The sequence below is a fragment of the Elephantulus edwardii genome, unplaced genomic scaffold, assembly GCF_000299155.1.
Source record: "Elephantulus edwardii isolate Elephantulus edwardi_28Jun2011 unplaced genomic scaffold, EleEdw1.0 scaffold00094, whole genome shotgun sequence".
NCBI lineage: Eukaryota > Metazoa > Chordata > Mammalia > Macroscelidea > Macroscelididae > Elephantulus > Elephantulus edwardii.
In genome coordinates, this window is record NW_006399844.1 from 6,775,003 (window position 1) to 6,786,827 (window position 11,825).

The 11,825-nt window shown below is 42.4% G+C and overlaps 1 pseudogene; it reads right to left on the bottom strand.

The window, feature by feature from the left end:
• Positions 1 to 1,320: 1,320 nt before the first annotated feature.
• Positions 1,321 to 10,805, bottom strand: LOC102851154 (annotated as a pseudogene).
• Between the last annotated feature and the right edge of the window lie 1,020 nt (positions 10,806 to 11,825).

Below are 11,825 nucleotides of genomic sequence, written 5' to 3' on the forward strand. Positions count from 1 at the left end.
GGAGTTGCAAGGCAGTACAATTTGGTTGGTGGGCGGAGCAGGTGAAGGAAATGAAAAGGATCCGGTGGGGACCAGATGATTCAGGGCAATGTTAAACATAGTCCAATGTAATTAAACAAACTGTCTTTTTCACTTGTGGGTTTCTCATTTGGGAATTGGGTGCAGACTCTCTGGCTTCTTGATGCTGAACAGGGGCGTTGATATGAAGGGGGAAAGGGAGCACACTTTATCACCTTGCTGGTGGTCTTGGCTTGAAGCTGCTTGCCTTCTTGTTCTGTTAGATGTTTTCCTGATATTTACTCCCCTCTGGACTGCAAAGTGTTTTCCCAGGTGGGTCCAGTGGGGGTGGCTGACTGAACCCTGAGGCTCCATTCTCCTTTGCTTCCTTAACTGGCCATTGTATTTCCTTTTTGTCTCTGGAACTGGCTTCAGGGTCAGGTCTGGAGTAAAACTCAGTGTTAAGGTTACCTATTGAAAAGGGAGCAAATCTAGAGAGAAGAAACTTGTGAGTTACAATAGAAGAGCTTTGAGGGTGTTACTTATAGATGTACTGGGGGAGAGGGTGGAAGAAAGTAGCCTCCATAAAATTCTCTGTATACCCTAGGCAGTTTTTTCTACCCAGGGGTTGGATGGTACAATCCGGGGGCTGAGGAGCTCACCCCAAGAGCCAGCTTGCCCCACCAGGGGCCAAATGCACGGTTCGCCCCGCTACCCACCAGGGGCTGAATGAATCACCTACCCCAAGGGCCAGATGGAAACCCTCATGGACTAGGCAACACCCCCCCCCCTGCCCGGGGCTGGCTGTCACACTCCCCCACCAAATTCCACTCCCCGCCCCAGGTCCAGACCCCACGCCTCACTGAAGACCATATGGCCAGAGACAGCATCCCCAATTCCATTACCGCCACCATTACCTCCCCCCCATTAGTGGTCATACTGTAATTTGAAATAAGTGTCACTGCCCTCCCCATTTATATGTGAAGAAGGGGACCTGAGAGTGGTGAACAGACCCCCCCCCCCAGGTCTAAACAATTCTTGGCAAAGGCAGACAGCAGATCAAAAGATGTGGTGCATTGAGGATATCTGCCGTGTCTGACATGCTGCCACAGTTTAATGTCGTCGAGTCATAGACAGCTCACAGAGACTCTCATTAATCCATTGTACTGGTAATCTTCTTCTCTGGCCTGCCCAGGGAAACCCTATCCCACTGCCCTGTCTCTCACTGCCACCATCTTGGCTCCAAGAATTCTCCCCAGAACCAGTCCACTCTGCTGTGGTGTGGCAGTGTTGCTGCCCCAGCCTGGCGAGAGGGGGTAGTGCCTACTGTCCATCTCGGGTGACGGGATCCCTGGGGTCCGGCGGTGGGAGCCACAGGGAGCTGCAGTGGTGGTGCAGGCTTGGCAGCAGGGGACTGGGAGCTGTAGGACTCACCCATTCCTCCCTGGGAATCCTTCATCTCCTGATGTTGAACCTCAGTCTGCTCCAAAGACCAGTCATCAACTGTTTAACTGTTCAATTATCAATAAACAGAGGTCTGTAGAAGGCCATGGTAGCCCTGCTCACCACATTGTTGCCACCGCTGCCGCCATCTTGGAATCTCCTCTGGTACTTTTTGCTTTGAGCTAAGATCCATCTGACATTGGTGCCATGGCCTCTTCTAAATCTGGCCTGTATTTCTTGTAGTTCTCTGTCAATGTATAGTTCCAGTTGTTTTTGGATAATGTGTGTGATATCAGGGATTGCTGTTGTTATGTGCCATCAAGTCTCTTGCGACTCATAGTGACCCTATGTACAACAGCCTAACTCATTGTTTTCAAGAACAAATTCTTTCAATTTCCCTCACTCGTCAAATTATACAACCCTACGATCAATCGCCCCCTCCCCCTGTACATCCTCATCCCTCTGCTTCCAACCTCTCCCACTCCTCTTGGATCCTTATACTCATTCTACAAAATTCACTGTCCAACTTTCAGATGTACAGGAAGTAATTGAAAAGAGCATGGCTTGAATCAGGTGCACCTTAATCTTTAACACCATTGCTTTTCAAACCTTAGGGAAGGTTTATACATATAATTCATTCACCTCACTACCAGTTGCACTAGTTCTGACTCATCACTGGACCTTCTATCAGGTTTTTAAGGTTGTAAATGGGAAGAAATTGCCCATTTTTCTCCCTCAGAGTGGCTGGATGATTCAAACCCCCAGAGAAGCATGTTCTTCAGGTGAGCAACATAACTCTCTATAGACTGTGCCACCAGTGCTTCCTGATACCTACACACAATACACCAATCTGTATCTACATGTAGAGCCCTTTTCACACACCTGAGGATCCAGGTGCAGAGGCGTAGACTATCATTATGGAATTATCTTTTCTTCCTTTAAATAATTTGTGGGGGGTAAGTCTGTTAATAAAAGCTTGCAAATACAAAACAAACAAGGTAGGGACTTTCCAGAAATATAGTTCGGTATTGCCCCACCCCCGGCTCTAACAATACCTACCACAGGCAGCAAGCGATTTGAACAAACAATTCTGAAGGCAATCAGGGTTCAGCATCTGGCACAGCTCACTTGTGTGCTTCCAGAAGTGGTATAATTTGTCTTTTAATTTCATGACTGCTGGTACCAAGAGTGTTGACTGTGGAACCATGCAAGCTGAAGCTGTTAGCAATCTCAATCTCTTCACCATCTATCATGGTGCTGCCAATTGGCCCAGTGAGGAGAATCTTTGTCTTCTTGTTATTGAGTTTCAAATCATATTGAAGACTACAGTCCTTGACCTTCTGCAGCGCATACATGCTTCTCAGGTCCTCATTTTCAGCAAGCAAGATTGTGTTATCTGCATATCAAAGGTTGTTGATGAGTCTTTCTCCAATTCTGATGTCACATTCCTCTTCATGATTTCAGCCTCCTGAATGATCTGTTCCACATATAGATTGTAAAGATATGGATAAAGAACACATCCCTGACACACCCCTGTCCTGATTGTGAACCATGCAATGTTTCTTTGCTCTGTTCTGATAACTGCTTCCTGGTCCAAGTATAAGTTCCACATGAGCACAATCAAGAGTTCTGGGATTCCCAATCTCCTCAAAGTTATCTACAACTTTTTGCAATTCTGTATCATAAGAAAAATACAATGACTATTAAATACACAGTTCCATAGTAATAGTAATTATAAACAACGATCTATGAGTGGGTAACATGTAAGCTGGACAGATGTGTATGGCATATGGGAGTATACCTGTATCCATATACTGGTTTGGCTGAAAATATTTGTATATATGTATTTGTATGTACTATAAATATGTTCAGGTACATAATAGAGCACATATGTAGCAGTGTCACACAAATCTAACCACAACCAAACATCCTGAGGGACTGAGTCATTGGGCTTGAGTATTTAGGACTATAATCTCAGGGGACACCTAGGTCAATTGCCATCACAGATCCATAAAGATAATGTTCTACATCTTCCTCTGGTGACTAGTGACTGAAGTCTTAGAACTTGTGTCTACCTTGTTGTTAGTTGCCATTGAGTTGTGTACAACCCATAGTGACCCTATGAACAACAGCTCTGAATCCTGTCCTTTCCTGACATTTCACACTTCCTGACCCATTAGAGACCATTGCTGCAGTCATTGTGTCAACCTATTCTGATGAGGGTCTTCCTCTCTTTAGCCAAACCTCCACTTTTCCAAGCATGATGTCCCTCTCCAAGGAATAGCCTCCCCTAGTAACATGCCCACATTATCTGACACAAAGCTTTATCATCTTTGCCTCCAAGGAGCACTCTAGTTGCACTTTCTCCAAGACATATTTGTTCATTCTTTTGGCAGTCCACGGGATATTCATGGAGTGATCGAAGACTAGGTGAATTGTGGAGTGACATCAAGGATATCATCCATGAAAAGAGAAAAAAGTCATTACAAAGACAGAGGAGAAAGAAAAAACTAAAATGGATGTCAGGAGAGACTTTAAAAATTGCACTACAGTGTCAAGAAGCCAAAACAAAGGGAAATGATGCTTAAGTAAAGAAGTTGAACAGAAGATTTGAAAGGGCAGTTTGAGAAGACAAAGCAAAGTATTATAGCGGAACATACAGAGAGCTGTAATTGGAGAATAAAAATGTAAGAACTGAAAAACAAGGAACTCATGCAATATTACTCAAAATGGGTGACCCTGGAGGACATTATGCCGAGTGAAATATCTCAGTCACAAAAAGACAAATACTGCATAGTGCCACTGTTGTAGAATGGAACTGACATCAGGGTTGGGGTAAGACTGAGAAAAACTGGATAAATTATGTATACTGCATTGAAACAGATGAGAGAGAGAACATTTTAAAAGCGATATATGACAGGGTATTATGGTTATGACAAGAGTTGTATTTTAAGAACTACCTTCCCTCTGTAACTTGATTTGTGCCACTATTAGAACTTCTACTTGGAATATTATTGCTTTCTAATTTTTGATTCATGTACTTTTAACTTGTTAGTTAAGTTTATGTCTTCTAGGCTGCAACAGTTCCATGTTACATCTTCAAGGATATGAACATGTACGGCTAAGCACAATTGATAACAGCGCATCTAAATTCCAAATCAATCTCCATAATAGTCTACATGTTTCCTATTGCCAAAGGGGCCCTTTAGAGTAGTGAGAGAAGATCTTCACCCTGAAACCTACAGTGTCCCTTTTCAGCAGGAAGTAGCTAAGAGAATACGCCATCCCCTTTTCCTTATGAATCAGGGTGAAGTCTCTCTCAGGGAGGAGTGATAGGGAATGGCAAAGGACACAGTGACAGAGGAGATTAATCAGAACTGGCTTTGACAAGCACTGTGGCAACGGGACAATTAAAGCAGACTTTCAAGGGGGGAAAAGGGAATGAACTGGGTGGGAGGGTAGAGAAAATAGTGCAACAATGAATGAATGGAAACCCAAAATCTCTGTAAATGTTCATTAAAATTAATAAAATTTAATAGAAAGAAAAGAAAGAAAGAATCCAGAATGAAGACTGCAAAATGGAGTGTACTCGGGAGGAGGGGGGGGAGGGGGATTGTATACCAATGAAGGAATTTTACTTTTCAAAGAGAAGAGCGAACTGGGGAGGAGGGTTGGGCAGGGAGAAAAATGCAACAATGAATGAATGGAAATCCAAAATCTCTGTAAATGTTCATTAAAATTAATAAAATTTTAAAAAATCTTGGCTAAAAAAAAAAGGTAAGAACTCCCCCAGCATTTTTCAAGATGAAGGAGTTGAAAAACAAATTTAAGCCTCTAGTCACAATAGTGAAGGTTGTTATGGTCAGTATGTTTAATGATCCAGGAAGCATTAAAAGAAAATGGCAGAAATACAGTCACTGTACCAAAAAGGGTTGACTGACACTGAAAAATTTCACAAAGTACCATATGAACAAGAGCCAATGGTAATGAAGGAAGAAGTTGAAGCTGCACTGATGATATTGGCAAAAAAATAAGGTCCCAGGAATTGATGGGATACCAATTAACATGTTTCAACTAAAAGATCCAGCCCTGGATGTGCTCACCAGCTTAAAATAAGAAATTTGGAGGACACTTGTCTGGCTGACTGATTGGAAGATACCCATATTTGTTCCCATTCTCAAGAAAAATGATCCAACAGAATGTGGAGACTATTAAACAATATAATTAATGTCACATGCAAGCAAATTACTGCTGAAGATTATTCAAAAAGAGCTAGAATAGCATGTAGATGAGGAAATGTCAGAAGTTCAAGTAGGATTTAGAAGAGGCCATGGCACCAAGAATATGACTGCTGATGTCAGATGGATCCTGGCTGAAAGTGAAGAACGTCTGTGTGTTTTATTGACCATGCAAAGACATTTGACTGTGTGGATCATAAAAAATTACAGCTGGCATTAAGAAAAATGGAAATCTCAGAAGACATCATTGTACTCATGAGAAACCTATACATAGACCAAGAGACTATTGTGTAAACAGAGCAAGGGAACACTATGTGGTTTAAAAGTTAAGAAGGGTGTGTGTCAGGGCTGTGTTCTCTCTTCATATCTATCCAACATGTATGTTGAACAAATAATCAAGAAGCTGGGCTCTCATAAGAAGTATGTGGCATCAAGATCAGAGGAAGACTCATTGATAACCTTCATTATGCAAATGACACAACCTTGCTTGCTGAAAGTATGTAAACTTCAAGCACTTGTTGCAGAAGATCCAAGAACACAGCCTTCAATATAGATTGCATCTAAATGTCAAGAAAACAAAAATTCTTACCGCTGGATGGATGGCAATATCATGATAGATGAAGAAAAGATTGAATTTGTCCATTTTAAATCTTGCTTGGATCCACAATTAACACTCTTGGTACTAGCAGTCAGGAAACCAGGGGACATACTGTTCTGGGAAAATCTGCAGTCAGGGACCTTTCCAAATTATTGAGGAGCAATGATTCCAGTTTGAGGACTAAGATGCATCTGATTCAGGGTACAGTCTCTCTGATCATTTGCTAAACATCTGAGAGCTGGACAATGAATAAGGATAATAGAAAAATTGATGCCTTTGAGCTATGGCATTGGAAAATAGTATTAGATATCCCTTGGAGTGTCTACTTAGAATATAACTATTTGTCTCTTGCTATCCAGAGTAAAGAAAATCAAATACTCGAGGAAGCAATTAATACAAAGGACCACATCCAGTACCCTGAGACCAGAAGAACTAGATGGTGCCCAGCTACCACTACTGATCATTCTGATCAGCAGCACAAGAAAATGCCCTGTGCAGAATGGGAGTAAATAGCCGAAAAACCTCAAAATCAGAAAACAAAATGAGACTTACTGGTCTGACAGAGACTGGTGGAACACTCAAGACTATGATATCCTTCAAACTAAACCTAAACTCATTCCAAGGGATTATCTGTCAGCTAATCAATTGCTGCTGTCATAATATGTTACCAACATGAAACTAGATCACAACTGACCTTCTAGTGGGTTTTCAGAGGCTCTAAATCTTATGGGAGGAAATTGCTCATCTGTATCCCTGGGGGCATTAGATGTATCCAAACCACATGCTTTTGAATTGGCAGCACAACTCCTTGTCTCTAGACCACCAGAGTTCTCCTAGTCAATTAATAGGGGAGGCTCTAAAATAAGTAATAATACCTGTGAGGAGAAGAGTGTTAAATATACCATGGACTGCTAAGAGTCCTGGAGAGGGTGAAACCAGACTGCTCCTTACAGGCAAGGACTCTGAAGCTTCACCTGACATACTTTGGCCATGTTACAAGGAGGGACCAGTCCTTGGAGAGTGACATCATGCTGGGGAGTGTGGAAGAGACAGCAGAGAGAGGAAGACTCTTGATGAGATGGACTGATTCAGTGACTGGGGTCGTGGGTGTAAGTGTTTCAGAGACAGTGAGATTGGCACAGGATAGAGCAGGATTTAGGGCTGTTGTACATAGGGTCGCTATGAGTCGCAGGCAACTCAATGGCACATAACAACAAACAACAGCAACCTGTGAGAATTGTGCTTCTCTGAACAGTCACCAATATGAGACTGGAATGACAGCCCTTCCTCAAAAACAAAAAAGTCAGAGACCAAATAGAAACATTTAAAAAAAATGGATGAATAAAAATGGAAACACAGGGAGAAAGTGGAACGAGGCTGGTCCAGTGAGAGGACTGTAGGCACGATCACAATACCAAAGGTGTGGAAGTTGTTGTACAGGGAACGAATTCACTCTGTAAAATTTCACCTGAGCCACTCTAAAAAGTTTAAAAAAAAAAAAAAAATGAACAGTGGCAGCAATAACAGACTTAAATATAGCAGCAATGTTATAAAACCAAGCAATGTTTTGTTCGGCTGCGCGTGGACAGTGACACACTTGGACCTGACTCCGTGGCAACAGCAACAACAGCTGCGGGGACATTGCACCGTCTAAGAAGAGGTTTCCTCCGCAGCGATGACAGCTGTCCCTTAGGGATGACATGCCAAGGATGGTTTCAGAGGCTCTGAGAACTTCCAGAGGTTTCAATTACTACCGGTGTGCTCTTGACACTGGGAGTCAGTTTATATCTGGTTCTAGAATTTTTTTTTTAACTTTCCTCCCCCGTTTTATTTAAAAACCACAACGTTATACTTCTGTATAAAGTCTGTACATCTAACCATGTGAAATACTGATACATCTTAAAAAGAAACCACCAAAACTTAAGTTAAAAATACTTAATTCAATGCTCTAGTCTTTTCAAAGGGGGGGGGGTGGAAACTATGTAAGATTCTGAATTTTGGAGTGGTTTGCGTGCTGTCTTCATTTTGCTTTTTGACTGGCTGCTTGTATGCGGACGGTGATGGAGCTAAGAGCTGTTTGTATTGTTGCCGCTGCCTCCATTAGATGCTGTAGTAGCTGCCTGGGACTGCATAAAGCTCCCTACTCCACAAAGGTTGATAACAGCAGCCTGCTGAGCAGATAAGGCCTGTTCTCGCCTGGCTGAACCTTGTTTAGGACTCTGTTCCCAGGCTGCAGGCGACTGGAAGTTGCGGGTTGCTGAGGTGACTGTGGAATAAACAGAGAAAGCCGCTGCCACCGCAGAGTGTTACAAATGAGCGTGCCACTGGAAAGCGGGAGTAGATTTAATGGCCTGAGACTTGATAAATTTTTTTAAACCAAATGGAATACCTGCTTGTGAAGCTAGCAGTGCACCTGGCAAGGGATTGGGTAGCAGAGCTCCTGAGAGAAGAAGGCCACTCAGACTCATTCCTACAGGAGTTATGGCACTGGTGTTACAGCCCAGCATGGAGTTTGAACCACTCCTCAGAGCCTGGGCTCCACAAACAGAGCCCACTACATTGATGAAGTGAAGTCCAGCCGAATTTACCATGACTTGGATGGCAGAGGTTCCTGGAGTTACAGACATTATCATGGTGGAAAGAGTTTGTTACAGGCATTGCCTGGCTCAGAGAACTTTGCTGCTGAGCCAACTGAGTTAACAGAGTGGGTTAAGGGGTGAAGCCTGAATTTTGGGGCATAGGGGTAATAGGAGTTGAGATCTGATCATCAGAAGGATGTCGGCTCGATGAAAAGGTTAGTGTAGCAGATGATTTAGGATTTCCAGATCTGTGTAATGAGCTGGCAGGTGACAAGGCAGCTGGAGAAAGTGTGCTACCTAGACTGAGATCCACAGACAACTTCCAAGACAGACTTGGGGGCTTAGAAGCAGGAGAAGGCGTTGGAGACTTAAGAACGCCTGCTTGCTGCTTGCTTGTTTTGTTCTGGTTTGGTTTTTTTGCTACTTGCTTGTTGTGGGTAAAATAGTTACCTGAGGAACTAGTTGCAGAGCTTGAGGGAAGTTTGATGGGTGGAGGTTGATGCTTCACTCCCTTTCCCAATACCGATGACTGAACTGACACAGTCTCAGATTCTGATTCTTTTCCTGGAGAATGATGACTCGGAGTGGCTGAGCTGCTGAAGGTATGTGACATCTTAACTGCATATCTGGCTTCATTGTGGACCAATTCTTGGTACTGATTGACTATTTTCTGAGCATTAGTCTTTGACCCAATAATGAACCAATTTGAATGATCAGCTCTAGAGTAGTGGGGTGGAGATATCTGGCTGTCTCTTTATCCTCTTTACAAATACAGGCTGTATTTTACCTTAGTACGGAGGATCACCAAGTGACTGCATAATGATAAGTTTTGTTTTCTGATCATGATTACCACCTTCACATTCAAATACATACCCACTCATCTTTTATATCATGGGCCGGCCACATTGCTGGTTGTGAGTCATCAGACTTGATAGTTTTTAGCACTTTAGCACACTTTTCGACATCTACTTCAGAAGGTTAGTCAAATCACAGGAGTTCCTTTTCTACATATCTATACCATTTCCTACTGTAGAGATTCTGAGGTCAAAATCCTGACTTGCTTTTCTTTTTTTTATAAGAAATCAAGTCATCTTAACTGATGAACAATGGTGAACAATGAGACATCCTGCTGCTTGAGAGGATTTAGAATACTTTCTGAAACACTGATTCATCTTCTGCTTGTGACAGAGTAGTCTCTCTGTAGCACCAACTGCTGCAACAGAAAGGTCAACACACAGTGGTTCGGCTGGCTCTGGAGTCAGTTTGTCTTCTTGGGTTCATTTATCACTTGTTATTGAATGTACCTCACAGATTAAAGTCTGCATTGTTGGGCATAAAAGAGTATGTCTACTTTGGTAACCAGGGGATTTCATGTTACCAGACTGCCCATAGTCATGTATTTCTGCTATGACACATTCACAATGGAAAATATTAACCTGAGATTTTTCCAGAAGATCAACCAAAATAGGAGGTATTTCTTCTCTATCTTCATATTCAAGCAATTCCCCTTCTTCACAGGGCAATTGAATGGTCTCAAAATCGGATCCGTTTCCCTCCCTGAGCATCAGAGAATAACCCTCATTTCCTGGGGTTGACCACAAGGCACAGCAATGTCTCTTGCATAAATTTTTTAAAATTTTTTTTTTTAATTTTTATTTTTTACTGTTTCTTTGTGTGTGTACTGTCAAATTGGATCTGACTGGTACAGGAGGAGATTGCCCCTCCTTCTCCAGCAAAGCATCTGGTGGAATAACAAGCTTTTCAAACAAGTGCACATTTCTTCTTCTTTACCTCTGGCTCTTTCTCACATTCATCAATATATAAATGATAACATTGGTGAAATATAGATTTTCTTCTACCAGGTAAGTATTTCCTTTTATGAGGTCTCTGTAAGAGACTTTCAATTATATACTCTGCACAATCCAAAGCTAGTTCTAAAGCTTATTGCATTGTGGTGTAAAATAGGAGTGCAAAAAGAAAAAAAATTATGGACATTGATGAAGTGAGGTGAAAATCATGTCTTTAATGTCAATCTTAAAGTACTGTGTGGGCCACCACCACGCTGGGCTTTATGTTGGTGCTGCAGGCCTGGCCTGGCCCACGCCTCTGCTGCTGGCGCCATCACGGCTCCTTTTTTTAACTTTTTATGATGGTTTAAGTGAAAGTATATAGAACAATTTTGCTTGTAAGTCATATCTCAAAATCAAATGTCCTAAAAAACAAACTTTGTCTAACAAACATTTATTAGGATCTCAGCCCGCATGGTATTGCTTTCAGCTTTGGGAGAACAAAGATGAAAAGGACCCAGCCAAGCTCGGTACCCAAAGAAATGTGTTGTGCAAGTGGGGAGAGAGGCCTGTCTCAGTGTCTGGCCCAGACTGGCACCCCCAGTGCATATTCAAAGATGGCCAGAGATGGGCTTGGCTGGACAGGACTGTGAATGAAACCAGTTCCCCCACAGGGAGAAAACAGCAGGCCTGTTGCTATGGAGTCAATTCTGACTCAGTGGTGTTTTACAGGGTAGGACTGAGCTCCAGGGCGTTTTCTTGGCTGTAATATTTACAGAAGCAGATCACCACAGCTCTATTCCTCAGCACCAGGTTGGAAATAAAGCACAAACTTGTCTGTGTCACTCAGGACCCTCTGAAAACCCTGAAAGGAGTAGCCACTACTCTTAGAGAAGAAAACAAAAATGAGTTCCCTTAGCTTCCTTCCTGGCTTCTCTACCAACCTGAATGCCTGTGGGGTTTTTCTTTGTTATTGTACAGACCTATGGATTGGTTTTATCCATACCTGGTGCCTGTCTTTCAAATAAATATATGTGGAATATTTTTTAAATGTTAAGGAAAATTGGACAGATTTAGAGAAATAGGAGGAAGGAAAAAACCACTATCATGTCACACTTCACATTTTGGCAGTTCTCTCTTTAGTTTCCTTTTCTCTAAATGACTACGTTTGTTTGACAAGTTA